This window comes from Lagenorhynchus albirostris, chromosome 17 (assembly GCF_949774975.1).
Source record: "Lagenorhynchus albirostris chromosome 17, mLagAlb1.1, whole genome shotgun sequence".
Taxonomy (NCBI): Eukaryota; Metazoa; Chordata; class Mammalia; order Artiodactyla; family Delphinidae; genus Lagenorhynchus; species Lagenorhynchus albirostris.
In genome coordinates, this window is record NC_083111.1 from 40,478,938 (window position 1) to 40,496,234 (window position 17,297).

The following is a 17,297-nucleotide window of genomic DNA, read 5'->3' on the forward strand; positions in this document are numbered from 1 at the left end:
TAATAACTAGAATTATGACTTATAACATTATACCAGAACATATAAGATTTTTAGAAATTTCATGTAATCTCTGAAACATTTATATTAACATATTTCCATACAAATAACCCAAAGAAAGTTTAGTATTAGTTGTTTTGTTTGTTTGTTTGTTTTTTTATCCTGAAGGTTCTTATTAGTCATCAATTTTATACACATCAGTGTATACATGTCAATCCCAATCGCCCAATTCAGCACACCACCATCCCCACCCCACCGCGGTTTCCCACGTTGGTGGGGTCCCTACATTTGTTCTCTACATCTGTGTCTCAACTTCTGCCCTGCAAACTGGTTCATCTGTACCATTATGCTAGGTTCCACATACATGTGTTGATATACGATATTTGTTTTTCTCTTTCTGTCTTTCTTCACTCTGTATGACAGTCTCTAGGTCCATCCTCATCTCAACAAATGACTCAGTTACATTTCTTTTAGGGCTGAGTAATATTCCATTGTATATATGTACCACATCTTCTTTATCCATTCATTGTCAATGGGCGTTTAGGTTGCTTCCATGACCTTGCTATTATAAATAGTGCTACAATGAACATTGGGGTGCATGTGTCTTTTTGAACTATGGTTTTCTCAGGGTATATGCCCAGTAGTGGGATTGCTGGACCATATGGTAATTCTATTTTTAGTTTTTTAAGGAACCTCCATAATGCTCTCCATAGTGGCTGTATCAATTTACATTCCCACCAACAGTGCAAGAGGGTTCCCTTTTCTCCACACCCTCTCCAGCATTTGTTGTTTGTAGATTTTCTGATGATGCCCATTCTAACTGGTGTGAGATGATACCTCATTGTAATTTTGATTTGCATTTCTCTAATAATTAGTGATGTTGAGCAACTTTTCATGTGCTTCTTGGCCATCTATATGTCTTCTTTGAAGAAATGTCTATTTAGGTCTTCTGCCCATTTTTGGACTGAGGTGTTTGTTTCCTTACTATTGAACTGCATGAGCTGTTTATATATTTTAGAGATTAATCCTTTGTCTGTTGATTCTTTTGCAAATATTTTCTCCCATCCTGAGGGCTGTCTTTTCATCTTGTTTATGGTTTCCGTTGCTGTGCAAAAGCTTTGAAGTTTCATTAGGTCCCATTTGTTTATTTTTGTTTTTATTTCCATTACTCTAGGAAGTGGATCAAAAAGATCTTGCTGTGATTTATGTCAAAGAGTGTTCTGCCTATGTTTTCCTCTAAGAGTTTTATAGTATCCGGTCTTACATTTAGGTCTCTAATCTATTTTGAGTTTATTTTTGTGTATGGTGTTAGGGAGTTTTTCTAATTTCATTCTTTTACATGTGGCTGTCCAGTTTTCCCAGCACCACTTATTGAAGAGACTGCCTTTTCTCCATTGTATATCTTTGCCTCCTTTGTCATAGATTAGTTGACCATAGATGTGTGGGTTTATCTCTGGGCTTTCTATCCTGTTGCATTGATCTATATTTCTGTTTTTGTGCCAGAACCATATTGTTGATTACTGTAGTTTTGTAATATAATCTGAAGTCAGGGAGTCTGATTCCTCCAGCTCCGTTTTTTTCCCTCAAGATTGCTTTGGCTACTTGCAGTCTTTTGTGTCTCCATACAAATTTTAAGATTTTTTGTTCTAGTTCTGTAAAAAATGCCATTGGTAATTTGATAGGGATTGCATTGAATCTGTAGATTGCTTTGGGTAGTATAGTCATTTTCACAGTATTGATTCTTCTACTCCAAGAACATGGTATATCTCTCCATCTGTTGGTATCATCTTTAATTTCTTTCATCAGTGTCTTATAGTTTTTTGCATACAGGTCTTTTGTCTCCCTAGGTAGGTTTATTCCTAGGTAGTTTATTCTTTGTGTTGCAATGGTAAATGGGAGTGTTTCCATAATTTCTCTTTCAGATTTTTCATCATTAGTGTATAGGAATGCAAGAGATTTCTGTGCATTAATTTTGTATCCTGCAACTTTACCAAATTCATTGATTAGCTCTAATAGTTTTCTGGTGGGATTTTTAGGATTCTCTATGTATAGTATCATGTCATCTGCAAACAGTGACAGTTTTACTTCTTCTTTTCCAATTTGTATTCCTTTTATTTCTTTTTCTTCTCTGATTGCTGTGGCTAGGAATTCCAAAACTATGTTGAATAATAGTGGTGAGAGTGGACATCCTTGTCTCATTCCTGATCTTAGAGGAAATGCTTTCAGTTTTTCACCACTGAGAATGATGTTTGTTGTGGGTTTGTTGTATATGGCCTTTGTTATGTTGAGGTAGGTTCCCTGTATGCCCACTTTCTGGAGAGTTTTTATCATAAATGGGTGTTGAATTTTGTCAAAAGCTTTTTCTGCATCTATTGAAAAAATATGCTTTCTTGAAAAAACTGTGCCACCTAATTTCTCTTTCAAATTCCAAAAGAACAGGCTCGATTTTACTTCCCCAGGTTTCCAGGGGGTGGGGGGGTGGAGGGGAGAGGACAGTGAATCTCATTATTCCCCCATCTGATCGGTTTGCACACCTCACAAATACACTCTTCAGTCTGGAAGGACCCCCACCTGCAGCTCCCCCGGCCCTGGCAGAGAATGTAATCCTTACAGCAGTGGCCAAGCTTTGCTGCAGGAGATCAGGCAGGTCAGACAAAAATTAATTGAACGTGAAGCACCATCTCTTCATGCTAATTGCAAACCCAGCTTGGAGCCTTACATTTTTAAGAAGCTTTTATCATAATTAATCATGTATTTTATAGGAGGGCGGCTCTGGTGACAGCTTGGTTCGGGTCCCTGGGTTTCTGGGCAAGCCTGTGAGTGACTCACAGAGCATGCCTCATGCCCATCTCCACGGAGGCCATGACCTTTGTCCATTAGCATCTGTCATGCAATGATGACTTCACCGGCTGTCAGAGCCCCCTCTCCTAGGGCCCTGCAGCTTGCAGACTCATCTCTAGGCTGTTCTGCTTACTCCACTTGAGCTGTTGGTTACCTTAAAGGTCCCTCTGAAGCCTCTGCACATCCCACACACTTCCTTTTGCTGATGAATGAGTCTAAGCTTATCATGGCTGCTTACATAATAATTAAAATCCAGGGCCTGGAGGGTCAGCTATCAATTGGCAATTAGTTCTCCAGTTACCAGCCACCCACCATAAGGATCCATCCAGTCTTCACTCACATCCAGTTTACTCCTCCTTACTTTGAATCCTTAAGTCAGGAAAATCACAGGGTGGCAGTAAGGGGAGAGGGGACAATGGGACACACTGGAAAGTCAGGATTCAAATCCAGTTCTGCTGCTTCATAGCTGTGTCTCCTTAGACAAGACACTTGACCCCCATGCAGTGGGAAGGATGACACATCTCACAGTACAGTCATGATAATGCATGTGAAAACACAGTGTTCAAGGGCTGCCATGAGCAGGCATCATTTATAGACTCACAGAATGCAGGAGCGTCAGGAGACCTTGGAAAGCATCATCACAAGACCATGCATCAGGCTTTATTTAATGTCACATCCCTCTAGCACACAGCCTTGTGCATCATCAAAGCTCAGTAAACATTTACTTTTGAATTAATAGATTTAGCCCAACCCTCCTTACTTTCTAGAGGAAAATATCCTGAAGCATAGAGGTGATGAGACATTGGTGGAAGAGCTGAAGCTTGTCCCAGGCCTCCAGTGTCCTGCCTCCTGATTCACATTCTAGAAAACACCATCCTCATTACCAGGAATATTCCCACTGTCCATTCTCATTGATCCCAGCTTATTGCACGCGGCATGCGGGTCATTCATCCTCAAACCTGACCCTCTGAGAAGCAAGGCTAATCCAAGCCTTGAGAGGCTCCCAGCAAAGCCCTGATTGCTGCCTTCTGAAACCCAGCTTCAGAGGGCCCTGAATCACCTGCCACCTGGCTTTAAGTTTTGGAATTAACAAACATCATTCCTGGTCATGTAAAAGGAATGAAATTACATGTAAAAGAATGAAATTAGAACACTCCCTAACACCATACACAAAAATAAACTCAAAATGGATTAAAGATATAATGTAAGACCAGACACTATGTACCTCTTAGAGGAAAACATAGGAAGAACACTCTTTGGCATAAATCACAGCAAGATCTTTTTTGATCCACCTCCTAGAGTAATAAAAATGAAAATAAACAAATGGGACCTCATGAAACTTAAAACCTTTTGCACAGCAAAGGAAACTATAAACAAGACGAAAAGACAACCCTCAGAATGTGAGAAAAATTTGCAAAAGAATCAACAGACAAAGGATTAATCTCCAACATATATAAACAGCTCATGTAGCTCAATATTAAGAAAACAAACAACCCAATCCAAAAATGGACAGAAGACCTAAATAGACATCTCTCCAAAGAAGACATACAGATGGCCAAGACGCACATGAAAAGATCGCTAATTATTAAAGAAATATAAATCAAAACTACAGTGAGGTATCACCTCACACCAGTTAGAATGGGCATCATCAGAAAATCTATAAACAACAAATGCTGGAGTGGGTGTGGAGAAAAGGGAACCCTTTTGCACTGTTGGTGGGAATGTAAATTGATACAGCCACTATGGAGAACAGTATAGAGGTTCCTTAAAAAACTAAAAATAGGGCTTCCCTGGTGGTGCAGTGGTTGAGAGTCCGCCTGCCGATGCAGAGGACACGGGTTCGTGCCCCGGTCCGGGAGGATGCCGCAGAGCGGCTGGGCCTGTGAACCATGGCCGCTGAGCCTGCGCGTCCGGAGTCTGTGCTCCACGACGGAAGAGGCCACAACAGAGAGGCCTGCATACTGCAAAAACAAAAAACAAAAACAAAAACAAAACTAAAAATAGAATTACTATATGGCCCAGCAATCCCACTACTGGGCATATACCCTGAGAAAACCATAACTCAAAAAGACACATGCACCCCATTGTTCATTGCAGCACTATTTACAATAGCACGGTCATGGAAGCAACCTAAATGCCCATCGACAGTTGAATGGATAAAGAAGATGTGGTACATATATACAATGGACTATTACTCAGCCATAAAAAGGAATGAAGATGGGTCATTTGTAGAGACGTGGATGGACCTAGAGACTGTCATACAGAGTGAAGTAAGTCAGAAAGAGAAAAACAAATATCATATATTAACATATATATGTGGAATCTACAAAGATGGTACAGGTGAACTGATTTGCAAGGCAGAAATAGAGACACAGATGTAGAGAACAAATGTATGGACTCCAAGGGAAGAAAGTGGGGGGTGGTGGTGGGATGAATTGGGATATTGGGATTGACATGTATACTCTAATATGTATAAAATAGATAACTAATTTTTAAAAAAAGAAAACAAATACAAAACTACTAATGCAAAAAACAAACAACACCAAAAGAAAACATCAGTCCCTCCTTCCCTGAGCTGAGGGGGTTACTGCAGTCCTGCTGGACAGCCATTCATTTCTCAAACACCACGATTTGTGAAACAATAGATATACGGATGTCTGCATGGAATTTGGAGAAGCAGGAAGAAGAGGCGCTGGCAACAAAATAAAAAGGCACCCATTCTGACCATTCTGAAAGTCACAAAGGATCCCCAGATTAATGGCGGATTCACAATTGTGCCCTGGGGAAGACAAGCCATGCCTGTGAACACAGGCCCCTGTCCATCCCCCACGTTGATCTGCTTCCTATCACTTCAAGCCCACAGCCTGTCAGACATCAAGAGTTAGCAAACCAGGCACCTGGCCAAGGTCCTGCCAGGCCACAATAGCGAGACTCTCTTCTCTCTGTTCACAGGGATTTCAAATACAGCTCTACAGAGGTGAGTCATGGCAGATTCAATGAGGATGTGGAAATTGAACCATATTGGTTGTATGTTGCTACTTTAGAAGCATGCTGTCCATTTTTGGAAACTAGGAGACCAATTATGGCATCTCAAAAGACTGAGCTTTTTCCACCGCCAGGAGTCTTGTCAGGCTTTTGTCTCCAGATCTAGGCCAGTGCCCATAAAGTATGGTCAGAAGACCTGCTGAATCAGACTCTCCTGGGAGTTTATTCTGGGTCCCACCGCTCTGGAACTGAATCAGAACCTCTGGGGACAGAGCCCTGGGATCTTCCAAAGTCCCAGGAGACTGAAATTTGATTACTGGGCTGCACTCCCCTTACCCCAAGTGCTGGATCACTAAGTGCCAGAGGAGGAGGAGACGGAGGTGTTCATGCCCTGAAGTAAGAAAGAGAAACGACTCAGTGTCAAATGGGATTGGAATCCCAGATCCTGGGGAGGGGAGGGGGCTTCTGCAGGCCTACCCCAGCATTCCACTGTGCCACTCCACACACAAGAGGACTTGAGTTTGGGTTTGGCTTCGTGGGTGCCTACAAAAGCCAGGGCTAAGAGATTTGGGAAGCACACTGGGAGCCCCACGCCTCGCACGAGGTCGGGCTGAAGAGCACTGTGGCGGGGGCATCTCAGGAGCCCACCTAGAGCATCAGTGCCCAATACATGGGGGATCAACACGTAGTGGAGGTACTGTGTATCAGAAAGCAGAACAGTGATGAAGATAACCATTCCCTAGAGACCAGCTGTTTGGGCCTTGAATAAGTCCCATAGTATGGTGAATAAGCCAAAGGAGTGGTGGTCTCCCAAAAAAGACCAGCCCTGCTGAGAAAGTACTGAACTAAGATTTAATTTTTTAAAAAAAATAAAGAAACGTATCATTTCTCACATCTCAGTGTCACAGAGAAACGTATTCCCATCCCATAGATGATACGTACACCAAAAAAAATTTGTGAACTGTGTTTCTGCTTGGCTTATGTGAAGTCATCATTAAATCTGTGAGTTTATGAAAGAGGATTACTTGAATCTGACCCCTAGCTTCCCAGCACGAACTTGGGAAGTCCAGACCCACTTCAGCTCAGTGTTTAGATGTATGTGACGTGAATGTGTCCTTGCTCTTTATGTAAGCTGTGTCTAATTTACCCACTGAAGAAAAGAGTCAACCTGGATTGAACTGGCTATTGTACAAGTACAGAGCTATTTTTACTAGCATATGAGAGCATTTCCCAAAACACGCTCTATGGAACATCAATCCTGTAAGATGCACTTAAGAGTATCTTAGACAAATAGATATGGGAAACGTTCCATATTCTATTCCTGCCTACTTGAGATTCACAATGTATTCATTATCAGTCAACTTCTGAGAAAGTTTTCAGTGAGGTAAAGTAGCAAGTATTTATTGTTTGGCCTAGCCAGTACCCCTTCCCGCTTCCTTTTGTAACCGCATTCTGGTTTTCCTTTGGGGAATCACTCCCTCTCTCCCTTCCACCCACCCAAACCCTGCATTTCATCTGGGCTTGTTTGTTGAGATAATTCAGTAACAATGCTGCCTCATCCTCAATACACACACACACACACACACACACACACACACACACACTTCCACTTACAGGCCTCCCAGCCAAATATGACACACACAAGATTTTTGGAGCTAAGTCTCTCATATCACAGCATCATTAGAAACAGTCCATGAGTTCCTGTTACTAAGATTCCTAAATCATTGCCATATTCTGTACTTCCAGAGATTTTACCATTCAGAGCTTCCCTTAATTCCTATGAACTATCTAGAATTATACCAATAATCAGCCTATCTCAGTTTCAGTTGCTTGCAACCAATGAATTCTAGATGATGCAAGAAGCCTATTTCCCACATGCAAAAATATATATATATATATGAAGTTGTACCCTTACCTTATACCACATACAAAACTTAACTCAAAATAGATCAAAGATCCAAACATAAGAGTTAAAACTATAAAACTCTTAGAAGAAAACATAGAAGAAAAGTTTCATAACATTGGATTCCGCAAGGATTTTGAAACCAAAGGCAGTCATCAGAACTCTTAAACCATAACTTGCTTAATAAATCATATCCTGTAACCTGCCTTCACTGATCAAGCTCATCTTAACTGTTCTTGCAAATTGCATACCCTCCAAGCTTCATGGAGCTTAGACAATATATCACAAGACTCCTTTAACTGTCCGCTATAGATAACACCTCTGATGTATGGTTCTCAACAGTAACAGCTGTTGAAATTGTGTTTCAGGAACATGGAGCTAGTCTTGCCCAGACCAAACCGATTTTGATGACCAGCCATCCAGCTGGGACTGCGTGAGTGTTTGATGGATGACTTTTGATGTTAGAGGACCCCAAACTCCACCCTTAGATCATGCTAATGCTGCCATTTCCTGAACGTGCATCCCATGAAGAAGCATATAACTCAGATACGCCACAGAACACCAGTTACTTTACCTCTTTCTTGCCTCCAATCATCTTTCCCCATTCCTCAGACCACCTCACTTCCTTACACCATAAATATCCCAAGGCCCTCACCTTTGGGGAGGTGGATTTGAGACTTGTTCTCCCATCTCCTCACTTGGCTGCCTTGTGAATAAACCCTTTCTCTGCTGCAAACCTCTCTATTTCAGCATTTGGCTGGCTGCATGTCAGGCAAATGAAACTGGCTTGGTAACAATTTCTTGGATATGACACCAAAAGCACAGGCAACAAAAGAAAAAATAGGTAAATTGGACTTCATCAAAATTTAAAATGTTTGTGCATCAAAGGACACTATAAGCAAAGTAAAAAGACAACCCATGGAATGGGAGAAAATATTTGCAAATCATATGTCTAACGAGGGATTAATACCCAGAATATATAAAGATCTCCCACAGCTCAACAACAACGAAAAAACCCAATAAAAAAATCAGCAAAGGGGCTTCCCTGGTGACGCAGTGGTTGAGAGTCCACCTGCCGATGCAGGGGACACGAGTTCGTGCCCCAGTCCGGGAAGATCCCACATGCCACGGAGTGGCTGGGCCCGTGAGCCATGGCCGCTGAGCCTGCGCGTCCGGAGCCTGTGCTCCGCAACGGGAGAGGCCACAACAGTGAGAGGCCCGCGTACCACAGAAAAAAAAAAAAAAAAAAATCAGCAAAGGACTTGAATAGACATTCCTCCAAAGGTAGTATATAAGTGGCCAGTAAGAACATGAAAAGACACTCAACATCACTAATCATTAGGGAAATGCAAATCAAAACCACATTGATATATTGCTTCATATCCAGTAGGATGACTGTTATCAAAAAAAAAACAGAATATAGGAAGTGTTGGGAAGAATGTGGAGAAATCAGAACACTTGTACATTCATTGCTGGTGGGAATGTAAAATGGTGCAGCCGTTGTGGAAAATGGTATAGAGATTTCTCAAAAAATTAAAAATAGAAATCCTAAAAGATTGAGCAATTCCATTTCTGGGTATATTCTCAAAAGAATTGAAAACAGAGACTCTAACAGATATTTGTACACCCATGTTCATGACGGTATTTTCATTATAATCAAAAGGTACAAGCAATCCAAGTGTCTTGATAGATGAATGGATAAAAAAATGTGGAATACATTTGTGGATACATTCAATGGAATATTATTCAGCCTTAAAAAGGAATGTGAATCTGACACATGCTGCAGTGTGAATGAATCCTGAAAACCTTATGCTAAGTGAAACAAGCCAGTCACAAAATGACGAATACTATATGATTCCACTTATCTGAGGCACCTGGAATAATCAAATTCATAGAGAGAGAAAGCAGAATGGTGGTTGCCAGGAGCTTGGGGGAAGGGGAATGGATGTTAGTGTTTAATGGATAATTGGGAAAGATAAAAAAGTTCTGGAGATGAATAGCAGTGATAGTTACACAACAATATGAATGTGCTTAATGCCACTGAAATCTACACTTAAAAATGGATAGAATGGTAAATGTATGGTCTGTATATTTTACTACAATTTTTTAAAAAGAAGCCTATTTTACTTTCTATAGCTTAATTTTCCCTGAATACATTTGACCGTGGAATTCTCCCTTTTCACCGTAACTCACTTGAATACCACAGAGTGCAAGGGACCAGAGATCACACTATGGGAAACGCTGGCATGTGGCGTGGAGGCTGGACCTTCAAGGATAAACCCCGCATTGCAGTAGGGCAAAACTCTCACCTAACATGAGGAAGAGACACATCGGGCCAGGCATCTAGGGAGGGAAGATGCCTGTATCTCACTCAGTAAACTAGGATTAAGACAGAAAACACTAAACAGCCGGGAGCAGAGGAGGTATCTGCTTCTCCGGAGCTTGATGACAAGATATCTAGGCGGTAGTTCCTGAGTCTGGGAACTTAGGGGATCCTCTTTTGGAGGATCGGAAGCTTGGAAACAAGAAATCCAGGCAAGAGGGCTGAGGCAATATGCCCCCCACATACATCCTCAGGGACTGCGAGCTCATTCCCTCCGCCTCTGTTTACATGCAGAACACAGGCTACTTAGCAACCTCAGAACTTACTAAAGGCTTTTTTGAAATTTTTAGCCTGTTCTCAGCTGCTAAGGGGAACTCTTTTGGCAGAGAGCTTGGTCCACCTTTTGGGCAGGGCATTCAGGCTGGATTACCCATCAGAATTGTATTGAATGCCCAATAGGAAAATGAGAATTTACAATAACAGAGTAGGACAGTCTCTTGTTAGACAGCCCCTCCCTACTTCCAGGCTTCCCTCCTAAGACTAGTCTCTGAAGGCTCTTGGTTTTTGTTTGAATAAAGAAAATAATTAAACATCACTAAAAGCTTTCATCATGTGTCAGGAGCTGCACTTTTTATGCACTTTCCCACTGTTCCCTGCGAAAACCTGAGAAGTAGATAATCTTAATTCATTTACTCAATTTCTTGCTTCAGATGACAAAACTGAGCCTGAGAAAGATTGTTACTTGCCCAAGTTACCGAGCTGGGAACAGGTGGAGCCAGGATTCAAACCCAGGCAGATGGACTCAGAACCCAGCTTCCTCTCGGTTCATCTCATCTTTTCAGCCACCCTCTCACACGGCTGCACAGTCTGCATCTTCCTTCTCATAGAGGGGGTGGATTCCATGTGTCCACTTCTGTCTTCTTCCCTATACTCACAGTTAGAACCCGAAGCACCTAGGAAACCCTAGGGTTTCAATTATCTGTTGGGTGGAACACTGTTCCACCTAAAAGCGGGTAAATGGACAAGGTCACTATCAATCTGATTGTTTTTACGAGTCAATCGTCCTCATCTTCCACACCTAAAATAGCATTTCTCATTTCCCAGTCTGTACAGAGACTCTCAAAGACACAATAAAGAAAATCAAATTACAAGTTCTCTCCTTTTGCTGCCAGAAGAGATAGCATTGGCATTTCCCCAACTGCTAATGTTTTTTAACTGGCTTTAGATATTCCAAGGGACAGTGATCAAGGCCAGTCCAATATGTCAGCAAAGTAGGTGAGTGTCTACACCGGGGGTGGGCAATCCGCTGTGGGTGGGCACCGAGAGACCCACCTACTCTGGAAGATCTTCTCCACGTGCCAGTCAGACTGACACCAGTGATTTTCCCTCAAACACTGTTGAAGCCATGGATGGGCAAACAAGCCATAAGGCCACCTCATATGTGCAAAGCACTTTAATAACTCTGTAGAGATTTTAAGACCTTTTAGAGATTGCAAAGCACTTTTACTTATCTCATTCCGTCATCTTAAAAACACTGAGGTTGGTATCATTTTTCTTATTTTATGTAAGGATTTTGAGGCTCCCTAATAATTAGCAAAGCCAGGACCTGTATCTAAGTCTTTCAACTAAGGTGGCAGGGCAGTTACTCTTGTGGAAAGAGCATTGAACTGGGATCAGGAACCCTGAGTGCTGGCCCGACTGGGTCACTGAGAAAATCGCACTTATCGGGGTCTCATTTTCTCTCTGTGCAAAAAGGAGGCCCTCTGCCATCCTAGGCCATCTCAAGCTCTAACCTGGAGTCATCTTTTGGAGGCAAAAGGTCTGCGTGTACTGCCGTGGGACAAAGAGAGCTCAGTAAACATTCGCGTCCAGAGTTTGGCTAAGCTGCTCTACTCCAGGCTATTGCTGCCTCTGCACCCATTTTATTTGGCCAAGCGACCTGTGGGAGGCCTTAAGCTGCCACGACCCCCCTCATGCAAGTGCATGCCCTAGATAGCCCACAGAGTCATAAGCAAATGTAAGTCCCTGATGTGGCTTTCCCAGTAGCCCTGTGAGCACAGTCTCCCCGCAGCCATTAGATAAGACCGCCGCGGAGCTTACCAAAACTCCCACTCTTTTGTTTGAATTGACCCATCCAGCCTTGCCCCAAGAACCCCAGAGCCCTCCATCCTGGAATCTTAATAAAGGCGTGTGTGCGGGTCCAGCCACTCTGTCTGCACCCTGCCTGGACCTCCCTGTGTGGCCCCTCAAGGCACGCTGTGCTTCCTCCAGGACCTGTGAGTAATAAACTTCTCTACTTCACTTCGTCTTGTGGTCCGTTGTTGACTGGGGTTCACCATCCAGCACTCTGTGCTGCATTAACAAATGTTAAGTTAGCAAAGTCATAACAGTTTGCTACCACCATCCTTATGGACAACATCGTCTTGGCCATGTCTCCGGTAATGCATGCAGGACAGTTAAATGTGCCCTCCTGCAATGCTGGGTGAAGGTGCACGTGGGACGACCACCCAGCTGCCGGCCTGCTTCCCCAGGTGGCACATTCACAGTGTGGCAGGTCTTGTCTGAAAGACCTCTGGAGGTCCTGTTTTCACTTACTTTTTCCACCTCAGCTCAGAATTCCTTTTGCCCAATCATTCCCCAAATAATCCAAGTTCCTCACAGTGCTGTTTCCAAATATTGTAACACATTACGGCCAGCCACCAGCTCCATCTTACACTCAAACAGATGAATCACAGGCAATTTCCTTTGGATTTTTTTTTAATAGGATTTTCACTTCTACCTCATTGCCTTGTCCAACCTGATGCTTACACAAAAAAGAAAGTACTGCTTTCAAGTATATCTGTGTTTTTGTTTTTTGTTTTTTAATTAATTATTTATTTATTTTTGGCTGTGTTGGGTCTTCATTTCTGTGCGAGGGCTTTCTCTAGTTGTGGCAAGCGAGGGCCACTCTTCATCGCGGCGCATGGGCCTCTCACTGTCGCGGCCTCTCTTGTGGCTGAGCACAGGCTCCGGACGCGCAGGCTCAGTAGTTGTGGCTCACGGGCCAGGTTGCTCCGCGGCATGTGGGATCCTCCCAGACCAGGGCCCGAACCCGTGTTCCCTGCATTGGCAGGCAGATTCTCAACCACTGCGCCACCAGGGAAGCCCCTGACTGTGTTTTTTAATCAAATAAAAGCTAACCGACTATCGAATTGCAGGCCTCACAGCTCTTTGCCTTGCCCGTTTTCTGATATTCACAACATGCTTTGTGTCTTTGTGTCTGTGGTAGTCCTGATAAGGTACCTTTTGCCAATATTCACGTGAAGGGTATAGTTCCCTCATTGGATATTTATTTTAAAACATCTGCCATCGGTATTACAATTATGGTTTCTCTTCAAATGAGGCTGCTGTAAATGTGTGCATATATAGGTAGGAAGGTGTGTGTGTGTGTGTGTGTGTGTGTGTGTGTGTGTGTGTGTAGCTAAAATTACAAATACCCTACAAGAAAGTGCCCTTCAAAACTGTTTCAAATTACCCACAAGGCAGCCAGATTTCTGCCAGTCAAACAACGACCGTGAGGCCTCTGGGTGATGCTAGATCGAGTACATCTCAGGCCGCCTGAATTTCCATGTTTCCGAAAGCCTGACAGGAAGAGGTCGCTTCTCTACTTCGGAGCAAGTGGTTAAAAACACCAGCCCCACAAAAGATGCAGGTTCACTTTTGTCTCCACTTATTTGACCACGATCTCAGCAAGCTTAAGTTACAAATCATCTTGAGTTTCTGAAAGGGCACACACCTCATCAACACTCAGTTTCCTTGATAGATGCTGAAGTAAGACAGACCACTGACAGCAGCAGCATTTGGGGAATATACTGGAAGGTGGAGCAAGATGAGAGTCTAGTTGACTTTTTTTGTTTGTTTTTTTCGGTACGCGGGCCTCTCACCGTTGTGGCCTCTCCCGTTGCGGAGCACAGGCTCTGGACGCGCAGGCTCAGCGGCCGCGGCTCACGGGCCCAGCCGCTCCGCGGCATGTGGGATCTTCCCGGACCGGGGCACAAACCCGCGTCCCCTGCATCGGCAGGCGGACTCTCAACCACTGCGCCACCAGGGAAGCCCTCTAGTTGACTTTTGAAATTATTCTACTTGCAGTGCTCTATTCCCTTAGCTGTGAGCCCTCTCCTTCCCACCTCTGCCCCTCAACACACACACATACACTTACGCACCGGCACACGTACACGCACACACACGCACATTCATGCAGAGTCACGTGCGTGTGCAACGGCACTCCTCAAGCCCTTGGTTTCCATCCTTCTCCCTAGTCACATGACAGGGCAAGCAGGTGTATAATATTTACTTCCTCAGAGCTTCAGGAGTTAAACTGGACCATTACTGATGGTCTCGGGTCTCTTGTACTGTGGCTGTTTCCTAGGCAGTCACAAAGTCAGAATCCTCCCCCTTACTCAGGTATAATCTTGTAACCCAGGGCCTCAGCTGACACCTGGGCCCACCCCGTTCTTCTATCTTTCTCTCTCTCTCATTTGCATTGCTGTCTGGCTATTTAGGTATCAGGCCTGATGGCGTTGGGAGCACTCCTTGTACAAAACTTTGAACCCTGCCAGATATGTGTACTCATAAATCCAAGGGACACATCGATGCTTCTCCTGCTGGACGGCTTCCTTCCCTCTGCCCAGGGCACAGTACTCGGTACGCTAGGCCAGGTGTTCCTGAGGCTTCCTCACGGTCTCCTTGCGGGGAGGGGATGGTCTTGTGTCTCTTGGTTCCTGCCAGGTCAGCTCTCCTGGGGCACGTACTGAAGCGGCGCCACTCATCTGTCACACCCTATTTGTCAATATTCAAAAACTGTATTGCCTTCTGAACCAAGTCCAAACTTCTCAGCCTGAAAAATTGACGTAGTCTATGACTGCTCCCCTCTTATCTTCCTGGTTAGTCACTCTCGCGCTTTACATTTAATCCTCGTGATAATCCTTTGAGGTGGGTATTATCCTTGTTTTTCAGATGAAGAAATTGAGGCTTATAGAGGCTGAGTTGCCCTAAATAACCCAGTGTATTTCATTTCCTAGGGTTACTGATGTTACCATAAACTTGGTGGTTTAAACCAACAGAAATGTATTCTCTTGCAGTTCTGGAGGCTAAAAATCTAAAATCATGATGTCAGCAGAGCCATAATTCCTCAGAACGCTTTAGGGGAGAATCCTTCCTTCCCTCTGCAGCTTCTGGTTGTGCCAGACATTGCTTGGTGCTGCTTGCTTGCAATTGTATCACTCCAATCCCTGCTTTCATCTTCATGTGGCCTTCGTCCCTGTGTGTCTCTTCTGTGTCCAAATCTGTCTCCCTCTCTTTTCTCTTATAAAGGCATCACTCATTGGATTTAGGGCCCACCACAAATCCAGAATGATTTCATCTCAAGATCCTTAACTAAGTACCCTACAAAGACTCTATTTCCAAATAAGGTCACATTTTGAGGTAGACATGCATTTTGGGGGAGCACAATTCAACCCACTACACCTAACAAGTAAGAATGTGAAAATTCCAAGCCTCACATATTTAACCATTTACATAACCACCTTCCAGGAAGCTCCTGGTCAAATTGGACTTCTTTTATTTTTCTCAACAGATTTTTCTCTTTCCTGCCTCTCTGCCCTGGCTTATGTTATTTTCTTTACATAGGCCAACTTCTCCATTTTTCTTTCTTTTAACCAATCTTACCTGTGGAAATCTTGAGTAGTCTTCAAGATGAAGCTCAATGCCACTTCCTCCAAGAAGCATTCCAGGATTGCGCCAGCCAAGAAAGGAATTCTTTTTCCCGTCTAAGCTCCAACCACCTTACTTCACATGCCTCCATGGCCCCTTCTTATCTTGTATGTCATATTCTAGTTATTTGTGCAGTTGTCCTCATTCGCACCATGCCCCCCTCCCACCAATATGTCATAACTATATCATAAGCTTCTTAAAGGCGAGACTGCCTTCTCCCACCATGTATTCTCCACAGCACCTTTGCACAAGCAGGCACTGCATGGATTTTGCCAAGTGATTTTATTTGCCTTGTTCCCTGTATTGAGTAGTTCATGTACTGAGCGAAAATGTAGGATGCTTAAAATCCAACTTTTCTCCAGTGCTCCTAATTCATTTCCCAAAATGGAATTTTTAAAAATAGCCCAATTTGGGCTTTCCTGGTGGCGCAGTGGTTGAGAGTCCGCCTGTCGATGCAGGGGACGCGGGTTCGTGCCCCTGTCTGAGAAGATCCCACATGCCGCGGAGCGGCTGGGCCCGTGAGCCATGGCCGCTGAGCCTGCGCGTCCGGAGCCTGTGGTCCGCAACGGGAGAGGCCACAGCAGTGAGAGGTCTGCATACCGCAAAAAAAAAAAAAAAAAATAGCCCAATTTACTTTTCCACACTGAATCCAATCATTTTAATAATATTTTTTTTTCATTTGAATTTTATCTAATGGCAGCAAATCTAGCGCCTTCGAGGTATAATCCTCCCACAGTTCATTTTCTTCCTATCTGTAATGCCACCTTCTTTGGCTTTATGGGACAGTCAACTTTACTCTGAGGACCAGGACAATGTCTTAGTCATCACTATATTCCCGGCACCTGATGGTGCCTGGGTGCCCAGTAAAATCTAAAGGAGGTGTGAGCGAATGAAGGCGAGAATGCTGCGTTGGAGAAGTCGTGGGAGTTCTCTTGGGGCGAGAACTTTTGTCGGTCTCACGTTATTCTCACCACAACACTGTGAAGTAGGTGATATTGTCATCCCCACATCACAGATGGGAAAACTGAGGCTGAGAGGATAAGCAAGTTCCTCCTGGTCACACATCCACAGTGATGAAACCAGATTGAAAAGCTGTGGGATATATGTGTACTGTGTTTGCTGTATGTGTATGTTATATGTGTGTGCTGTGTAGAGGGGTGTGTGTGTGGTGTGTGTGGGGATGGTCCATGAGGATGTAAAGAGCTGTGTGTATAGGAAATGGTTTTGGATACTAGAAGATGCAAATGAGTTCCATCTGGACCCCAGTCCTAGCCCAGACATTTCACATCTGAACTAGTATCCCCCTGGACTTGTTTGCTATAAAATGTCCTGTCAACCTCGTGGGGCCACTGAGAGGAACCATTCAAGAAGAAACACTATAAGAAGCTTCAATATATGCAAAGCACTGTATTGCAGAGAGTAAAGAAATGAAAAGGAAAAGACATAGTGGCCCCTGATTCTGAGTTTCCAGACATATAAAACTAACTAACTGATGCA